General features: G+C 40.1%; 2 pseudogenes; one reads left to right on the top strand and one right to left on the bottom strand.

Moving 5' to 3' along the window:
• Positions 1-5,971: 5,971 nt before the first annotated feature.
• LOC100401431 (histone H1.8 pseudogene) lies at positions 5,972-6,780 on the bottom strand (annotated as a pseudogene).
• A 66-nt stretch (positions 6,781-6,846) lies between these two features.
• LOC100401804 (EOLA-like protein pseudogene) lies at positions 6,847-9,731 on the top strand (annotated as a pseudogene).
• The last annotated feature ends 245 nt before the right edge of the window (positions 9,732-9,976 follow it).

The following is a 9,976-nucleotide window of genomic DNA, read 5'->3' as shown; positions in this document are numbered from 1 at the left end:
CAATCAAGCCAAGAGCCAAATCAGGAATGTAATCCCATTTACAATGGCCACAGAAAAGTAAAAAATACCTAGGAACATAGCTAACAAGGGAGATGAAAGACCTCTATAAGAGGAATACAAACCACTGCTTAAAGAAATCATAAATAACACAAACAAATGAGAAAACATTCCACGTTCATGGACAGGAAGAATCAATACTGTAAGAATGGCCATAGTGCCCAAAGCAATTTGTAGATTCAATGCTTTCCTGTTAAACTACCATTGAGATTATTCACAGAACTAGAAAAAAATAGTTTTTTAATTCATATGGAACTAAAGAAAAGAGCCCAAATGGCCAAGGCAATCCTAAGCAAAAAGAACAAAGCTGGAGGCATCACACACTACTCAACTTCAAACTGTATTACAGAGCTACAGTAACCAAAATAGCATGGTACTAATACAAAAATAGACACATAGACAAATGGCTTAGAATAGAGATCCCAGAAATAGGACCACCTATATACAACTATATGATGTTTAACAAACCTAACAAAAAAAACAGGCAATGGGGAAGGGATTTTCTATTCAATAAATGGTACTGAAATAACTAGCTAGCTTTATACAGAACATTGAAATTGGACCCCTTCCTTACACTGTATACAAAAATTAACTCATGATGTATTAAAGATTTAAATGTAAAACCCAAAACTATAAAAAGCCTGGAAGACAACCTAGGTAATACTATTAAAGGCATAGGCACAGGCAAAAAATTCATGAAAAAATGCCCAAAGCAATTGCAACAAAAGCAAAAATGGACAAATTGGATGAAATAAAACTAAAGAGCTTCTGCACAACAAAGGAAACTATCAACAGCATGAGCAGACAACCTATAGAATGGGAAGAAATTTTGGCAAACTACACATCCAACCAAGGTCTAATATCCAGCATCTATGAGAAACTTAAATTTACAAGAAAAAAAAGCAACCTGATTAAAAAGTGGGCAAAGGACATGAACAGACCCATTTCAAAATAAGATATATATGTTACCAACAGCCTGTGAAAAAGAACTCAATATCACTGATTATTAGAGAAATCCAAATCAAAGCCACAATAAGATACCATCTCATACCAGTCAGAATGGCTATTACTAAAAAGTCAAAAAATAGCAGATGCTGGCAAAGTTGCAGAGAAAAAGAAAACTTTATACATTGCTGATGGGAGTGTAAATTAGTTCAACCATTGTGGAAGACAGTGTGACAATTCCTCAAAGACCTAACAACAAAAATGACATTCAACCCAGCAATCCCATGATTAGGGATACACCCCAAATAAAAAATCACACTGTTATAAAGATAAATGTATGTGTATGTTCATTTCAGCACTATTCACAATAGCAAAGACATGGAATTAAACTAAATGTTAGGCTGGATAAAGAAATGTGGTACACATACACCATGGAACACTATGCAGCCATAAAAAAGAATGATATTATGTTCTTTGCAGGATCTTAGATGGAGCCAGAGGCCATTATCCTTAGCAAACCAGCACAGAAACAGAACACCAAATACCACATGTGCTCACTTATAAGTGGGAGCTAAATGATGAGAACACATGGACACATCTAGGAGAACAACACACACTGGGCCAAGGTGCAGGGTAAGAGAAGGGAGAGGATCAGAAAAAAGAACAAATGGGTACTAGGCTTAATACCTGGGTAATAATCTGTACAACAAACTCCTATGACACAAGTTTACTGATATAACAAACCTGCACACATATCCTTGAACTTAAAATAAGTATTTTTTTAAAAAGGAAAGAGTGAGGCTTAAAACAAGGGAAGTAACTTAGACCTATGTACTCTTATAGAAGCTTCACTTACAAACTATAATCTTAAAACATGCACTGTGGCATATACCTATAGGTAAAAATTTCTTCTCCTACTCAGAGTAGCTATTAGAGATGAGTTGTTAACAACCTAGAGTATGGCCTCGTCATTCAGACACTTGGAGTTCTTCCTACTGTGGAACAGCCAGGTCTCTGAACACACAACCCAAAGAGAAGTCCTTGTATCGACAACCTCTCGGATAGTTTTATATTTAAGACAGAGCTGTATAGCTAACTAGATTTTCAAGAAAAATATACATCATGAAAGAGGATGACAAAGAAAAATAAACAAAAAATTGATTCCAGATTAACAGATATATCCAGAAAAAAAGAATTTTTCAAGTTCCCAATTGACATCCTCTGAGAGATTTAAGTTACTAATTTCATAAAATAATACTATAGTACTATGAAAAAAAACCCATATAGAATATGAAGAATTCTTCAATATTAAAATGACGGTTCTACTAGAGTGCTTTCTGACTTTAGTTCACAAGATGAAAATAGTCAAAGAAATGATTAAAAGTTTGACCATAAGAAAAAGTAAAAATATTTGCGCTATAAGCAAAAATCAAGAGAAATTGCAAGCTGGAAAAACTATTTGCCACGTATATCACAAATAAGAGCAAATCTCCTTGGTATCTAATCTACTCCTAATCAAGAAGAAAAGGACAAAAAATATAATAGAAAAACAAGATAAAGAGACAGCTCAAATAAAAAGAAAGTAACATGACCCTGACACATATTAAAAGCTTCAACTTTACTACTATAATACAAATGCAAATTAACACTAAGCTGCCATTTCTCACCTACCAAATTGGCAAAAATCAAAAAAACTGACAGCACTTTCAGTTAGCAAAACTAAAGGGAAACAAGCACTTCCATAGATTACAACTAATGGGAAATGATACAGATCTATAAAGGAATACTTGGTTAATAATAATTATTATGAATGCATTTACCCTTTGACACAGCAACATATCCAAATGCCTATAAATCAGAGATTAATGACCTAAACCATGGTGTATCTACCAATGGAGAACAATCTCTAAAAATTGGTATATTTATTCTCTAAGAATTAGTGCATATCCTTATTTTCAAGATGTGTTTAATGAATAAAAAAGGCATAAAACGGTCTCTATATTGTTCTATCTTTTGTAATAAAAAGTGTGTGTGAGAGATATATATATACACATACATGCACACACACACACACACACACACACACATACACACATACATATATATATAGAGAGAAGATGTATGTCTGTTTGACTTGTCTAGCTAAAACAAATACAAAAATAATACAATGACTAATGCAATGATTACTTCTAGGGAATAGATGGGATTGGGATAGAAAGGCTTGAGATTGAAGAAAGATTCCTCTGAATAAACCTTATGATTTTTAAGCATGAACCAGGTTTAAGTTAAGGTTTAGTTATATGTTAACATATAAAAGCCCATCAGTTACTTGAACAGAAAGAATTGAATTTAAAGAATTGTTAACTAGTTTTACAGTTGCTAACTAGATAACTGAAAAGGTTAAAAAAAAAAGAGCGTGAAGGCATCAGAATGATAGAAACTTCAGCAATCGACTACCATCTTTAGGGAAGGGAGAATAATGAGAAGATGATGGGATTATTAAACTTTAGAGATTAGTAAAATTTAGAGGAGCCCTACTGAACTGAAATCAGACCTTTGAGAAGTCACTGCTCAGATGGTGGTGGGGTCTCAAAGCTCAAAGGGTGGGCCAGTGGAAGAGGGAGGCGTGATGAGGCTGGTTCTGCAAGTATTTGAAAAACTGCAAACTGAATTCAACCGATTCTATAGAAAGGAATTCATATTGCTGTGATTTTAAAAAGTATTGATTGCTAGGGTAATACACACAGGAATAAGCAGCAGACAAAAAAGCCACACAGGAAAATAAACAAAACAAAACAGGAAGTAGCAAGTTCCTTCTTCATCCTCCAACATGGCAGTCTTCCTCTAGTACTCCATTTGGAGGATCACAGCAAGGAACCAGCTTGTAAAACAGACACGTGGTTTGCAGAATCCCAGCCCCAGCACTGCAAAGCAGACAGAGTGCAGAAGGCTGAGAGACAGTAATTTAATAACCAGTACACCATGTAAAAGTTTTTGTTATTCAAAAAATTAAATTCAACAATCAAAAAGCAAACCATACATCTGAAAATGTGACAGGCAGTAAAAAATGAACCTGTCTGAAATCGATAACCACACAGAGAAAAGAATTATTTCAAGTACAGTAAACCGACTGTTTATTCTTATTGTAATATTCCAAGAACAAAAAGAACTAGGGAGATGGGAAACTTCACTCTTGTTGGTAGCAATGTTGTACTTTAGAGATTATTTTATACGTACTATAGGAGAAAGCTAACTTGTACATTAATTTTATTAGAAACAAAGATTTTCTGTTTAAGAAAAATATGTCAATACAAGTTTTTAAAAACTCTAATATTAAATTTGAACTGGAAATCCTACAAAATTTAGGAGATTTTGCCTACCTCTACTTACAGGGAGAACTCAGCAGTTATTACAACTGGTTGCAATGAACAAACCTACCATCCAGACCTTGGTTTCTAAATACTACTTCTCACTAAAAGAAACTAGGTCTCTTCCAAGAAATGGCTGATTCCACATCTGAGGCAGAGAAAGGTACAAGGCAACCAGGGACATCTTGTGTCAAAAAGTAAAAAACCAGCCCAGAGACCAACTGAATCACAATGAAAGGACACAGGGAGCTTACTGAATTAACTTCAAGTGTCCAACCTTGGAACAACTGGGCCATCAAAAAGAATAGTAATTATGATTGATTGCAAGGCTTTTTTTTGTTTGTTTGTTTTGTTTGGTTTTTTTTTTTTTTTTGAGACAGAGTTTCACTCTTGATACCCAGGCTGGAGTGGTACAATGGCGCAATGTCGGCTCACAGCAACCTCCACCTCCTGGGTTCAGGAAATTCTTCTGCCTCAGTCTCCTGAGTAGCTGGGATTACAGGCACGCACCACCATGCCCAGCTAATTTTTTGTATTTTTAGTAGAGACGTGGTTTCACCATGTTGACCAGGATGGTCTCGATCTCTTGACCTCGTGATCCACCCGCCTTGGCCTCCCAAAGTGCTGGGATTACAGGCTTGAGCCACCGCGCCCGGCCCTGCAACATTTTAAATAATAAAAGCTTTACAGGCCAGGCGTGGTAGTTTACGCATATAATTCCAGCACTTTGGGAAGCCAAGGCAGACAGATCACTTGAGGTCAGGAAATCAGCCTGGACATCGTGGCAAAACCGCATCTCTACTAAAATACAAAAATGAGTTGGGCCTGGTGGCACAAACCTGTAATTCCAGTTACTTGGGAGGCTGAGACGGGAGAATCACTTGAACTCAGGAGGCAGAGCTAGCCAAATCACACCACTGAACTTCAGCCTGGGCGACAGAACGAGATTTCATTTCAAAAAAATTAAAATTTAAAAAATTTAAGTGTCTTTTCTAAAAAAGTTGTATGAGTACATGGTGAAAGTCAAAATCAAAGGAAAAAAAAAAGATAAAACTCCTTTCAGTAAAAGAATGCCTATTAAATGTAAAAATATTACAGAATAAGAAAATCACCATTTTACAATTTCAAATGTAATAATTAACTTAAGTAAATGTTATCAACTGATGCTAAAACCATCCGATAAAAAGCTTGAGGAAAACTAAATTACGCCGGAGATTACCAATTGCAAAAGAGGAAACCCTGCTACCATTTCAGTGGGGAGATATAGAGATCATCGTCTTAATGAAATAATTGGATCTAGTACTGCGATTACTGGGAAAACCTGACATAATATGCATCCTTGTGTAATACAACATGAAGTATACAACTTAACCAACAAAGTTTTTATGAAAAATGTTTTACCTGAATATATGGGTGCTTCTGGATTTCATATGGGGTTATGTCCTGATAAATCCATCATAAGTTAAAAATATCATGTCAAAAATGCATTTAATACATCTAACTTACCAAACATCATAGCATAGTCTAGAATTTTTTAAACATGTTCAGAACACTTATGTTAGTCCATAGTTGGGCAGAATCATCTAACACAAAGCCTATTTTATAATAAAGTGTTGGATATCTCATGTAATATGTCGAATTCTGCCCTGTTGGTTACCCTGGTGACAGTGTGGCTGTGGCTGATGGAGCTACCATTTACTGCCACTACCCGGCATTATAAGAGTGTACTGCAGGGCCTATCACTAGCCCAGGAAAAGATCAAAACTGAAAGTACGATTTCTACTATATGCATATATATTTTTTAAAAAAGGGGACACTTCTGCACCTCTGCTGGGCTCTTGGCTGCCTTTTTCACCTTGCCTGCCTTGGGAGGCTCCTCCTTGGCCTCATCTGGTTTCTTGGGGACCTTCCCCTTGGCCTCACCCGCTCTCCTAGGGGCCTTCAGTGGGGGAGCCATCTTCCTGGGCTTAATTTTCCTCTCATGCTTGGTAACTAATTTGAAGCTGCCAGTGCCCCCCTGGCTTTGGAGTTGAGGGGCCTGGAGAGGAGGCTACGACACATGCCAGTGGCCAACGCCTGCTTCAGCAGGTACTTGAAGTGAAGGACATCCACCACTGGGTACTTTTGCAGGATGTAGAGCTTGATGGCTGCCACCGATGTGCCCCAGCACTGCTCCCCTGCCTGCAGCGCCTCCAGCACCATGTGCAGCACGGGGAGCTGAGTGGGGGCAGCATGGGTGGCTGCGTCTCACTGGGAAGCTGCTGCGGCTTGGGCCTGGCTTTTCAGATTCAGGAGACCTGGATGACCCTGCTGTAGAAGTTGAGGAGGGTGAACTGTTGCTGGTCACGCTCCTAGGAGCCGTGAGACTGACCGGTGCAGCTGGCAGATCCCTCACCTGGGTTTCCCGGAGTCAGTGGCAGCCAGCGAACTTGCAGCCCCGACAGGAGCCCGGAGATCTTTGTTCTCACCGCGGCCCATGTCTTCTCGCTTGCGAGCCCGTCATCCTGGCTCCGTGGCCTCGCTGGGTCGTGGGGAGGTGGAGGACTGTTCCTCTGTTACCAAAAGCCAGAGTTGCCCTGGACGCGACGACTCTCAGGGTCTGGAGGCCGTAACACCCACCACGGCTGAAAGGTAAAGAAGCTACGTGGGTCTGATGGGCTTCCCTTTGTGGGTTGCAGACAACCTCATAGTATACCTAGAATACCCCATCGCCTCAGCCCCAAAACTCCTGAAACTGAAACTCCTAAGCAACTTCAGCAAAGTCTCAGGATATAAAATCAATGTGCAAAAATCACAAGCATTCCTATACACCAATAACAGACTTAAAGAGAGCCAAATCAAGAATGGTCTGCTATTCACAATTGCTACAAAAAGAATAAAATACCTAGGAATATAACTTACAAGGAACGTAAGGGACCTCTTCAAGGAAAACTACAAACCACTGCTCAACGAAATAAGAGAGGACACACACAGATGGAGAAACATTCCATGTTCATGGTTAGAAAGAATCAATATCATGAAAATGGCTATACTGCCGAAAGTAATTTACAGAATCAACGCTATCCCCATTAAGCTACCATTGAATTTCTTCACAGAACTGGAAAAAAACCACCATGAACTTCATATGAAACCAAAAGAGAGCCCGCATAGCCAAGTCAATTCTAAGCAGAAACAACACAGTGGGAGGCATAACACTACCGGACTTCAAACTATACTACAAGGCGACAGTAATCAAAACAGCACGGTACTGGTACCAAAACACAGATATAGACCAATGGAAAAGAACAGAGGCATCAGAGGCAACACAACATATCTACAACCATACAATCTTTGATAAACCTGACAAAAACAAGCAATGGGGAAAGGATTCCCTGTTTAATAAATGGTGTTGGGAAAACTGGCTAGCCATGTGCAGAAAGCAGAAACTGGACCCCTTCCTGACACCTTACACTAAAATTAACTCCAGATGGATTAAAGACTTAAACATAAGACCTGGCACCATAAAAACCCTAGAAGAAAATCTAGGCAAACCCATTCAGGACATAGGAGTAGGCAAGGACTTCATGACCAAAACACCAAAAGCATTGGCAACAAAAGCCAAAATAGACAAATGGGACCTAATCAAACTTCACAGCTTCTGCACCGCAAAAGAAACAGTCACTAGAGTGAACCAGCAACCAACAGAATGGGAAAAAATTTTTGCAGTTTACCCATCTGACAAAGGGCTGAAATCCAGAATTTACAAAGAACTCAAACAGATTTACAGGAAAAAAACAAGCCCATTCACAAATGGGCAAAGGATATGAACAGACACTTTACAAAAGAAGACACACATGAGGCCAACAAACATGAAAAAATGCTCATCATCACTGGTCATTAGAGAGATGCAAATCAAAACCACATTGAGATACCATCTTACGCCACTTAGAATGGTGATCATTAAAAATTCTGGAGACAATAGATGCTGGAGAGGATGTGGAGAAATAGGAACACTTTTACACTGTTGGTGGGAGTGTAAATTAGTTCAACCATTGTGGAAGACAGTGTGGCAATTCCTCAAGGCCTTAGAAATAGAAATTCCATTTGACCCAGCAATCCCATTACTGGGTATATATCCAAAGGACTATAAATCCTTCTACTATAAGGACACATGCACACAAATGTTCATTGCAGCACTGTTTACAATAGCAAAGACCTGGAATCAACCCAAATGCCCATCAATAATAGACTGGACAAATAAAATCTGGCACATATATACCATGGAATATTATGCAGCAATCAAAAATGATGAGTTCATCTCCTTTGTAGGGGCATGGATGAATCTGGAGAACATCATTCTCAGCAAACTGACACAAGAACAGAAAATGAAATACCACATATTCTCACTCATAGGCGGGTGAGGAAAAATGAGAACACATGGACACAGGGAAGGGGGTACTACACACTGGGGTCTATTGAGGGGAATAGGGGAGGGACAGTGGGGGAGGGGGAGAGCTGGGGAGGGATAACCTGGGGAGAAATGCCAAATGTAGGTGAAGGGGAGGAAGGCAGCAAACCACACTGCCACATGTGTACCTATGCAACTATCTTGCACGTTCTGCACATGTACCCGAAAACCTAAAATGCAATAAAAAAAAAAAAAAAGAAGCTACGTGGAAGAGTGTTTCCTCTTCAGGCTGCAAAGCAGCTGCCCCCGCCCTACTCCAGACCTCCCCAAACACTCCATGAGATGGACCTGAGTCAGTCGAGTCCCAACCCCTCTTCTTGGGCCTGCTGTGGTGTTGGACATCAGTGACTGCGTCGTGACGCACGGAAGCAGTGGACCATCAAGGCCACAGGAGACCCGGGGAGCTTGCGAAGATAAAGTTTGGCTGCCCCTCCTTCCGGCAGCCTTATGCTGGCTCTGTTTTGAATGGAGTCAAGACTGTGGAGAAGCGCTTACCCCCCTGCTGAGCGGCTACCGGAAATGTACCATCGCCATCCACATTGCTTGGAGGGACTGGGAAGGTGAGGCCTGGTGGGAGCTGCTGGTGGAGAAGCTCGGAATGACGCCTGCTCAGATTCAGGCATTGCTCCGAGAAGGGAAAATGTTTGGTTGAGAAGTCATAGCAGGACTCGTTGACATTGGGGAAACTTTGCAGTGCCCCAAAGATCTAACTCCTGATGAGGTTGTGGAACTAGAAAATCAAGTGGTACTGACCAGCCTGAAGCAGAAGTACCTGACTGTGATTTCAAACCCCAGGTGGTTACTGGAGCCCATACCTGGGAAAGGAGGCAAGGAGATATTCCAGGTAGACATCCCAGAGCACCTGATCCCTTTGGGGCATGAGGTGTGACAAGTGTGGGCTCCTGAGAGGAGTGTTGCAGGAAACCAGCTAAATCATGATTTCAATTCACCATCAGTTGAAACCAGCTAAATCGTTTAGCTGCTTTCAATTCACCATCATGATGCAGACCTACATACATTAGGCTACATCTGAATTTCCCCTGCTTTGGAGAGTCCCAGCCACTAAGCACTGTGCATGGAAATAGGTTTCTTTGCTCAGAGGAAGAAAGTAGGGGGTGGGGCTTTCATTGTGTGATGCCTCTTTAGGCACACAGGCAGG

The sequence above is a fragment of the Callithrix jacchus genome, chromosome 1 (genome assembly GCF_049354715.1).
Source record: "Callithrix jacchus isolate 240 chromosome 1, calJac240_pri, whole genome shotgun sequence".
In the NCBI taxonomy this organism is placed as follows: domain Eukaryota; kingdom Metazoa; phylum Chordata; class Mammalia; order Primates; family Cebidae; genus Callithrix; species Callithrix jacchus.
This window is presented reverse-complemented; position numbering and strand designations above follow the sequence as displayed.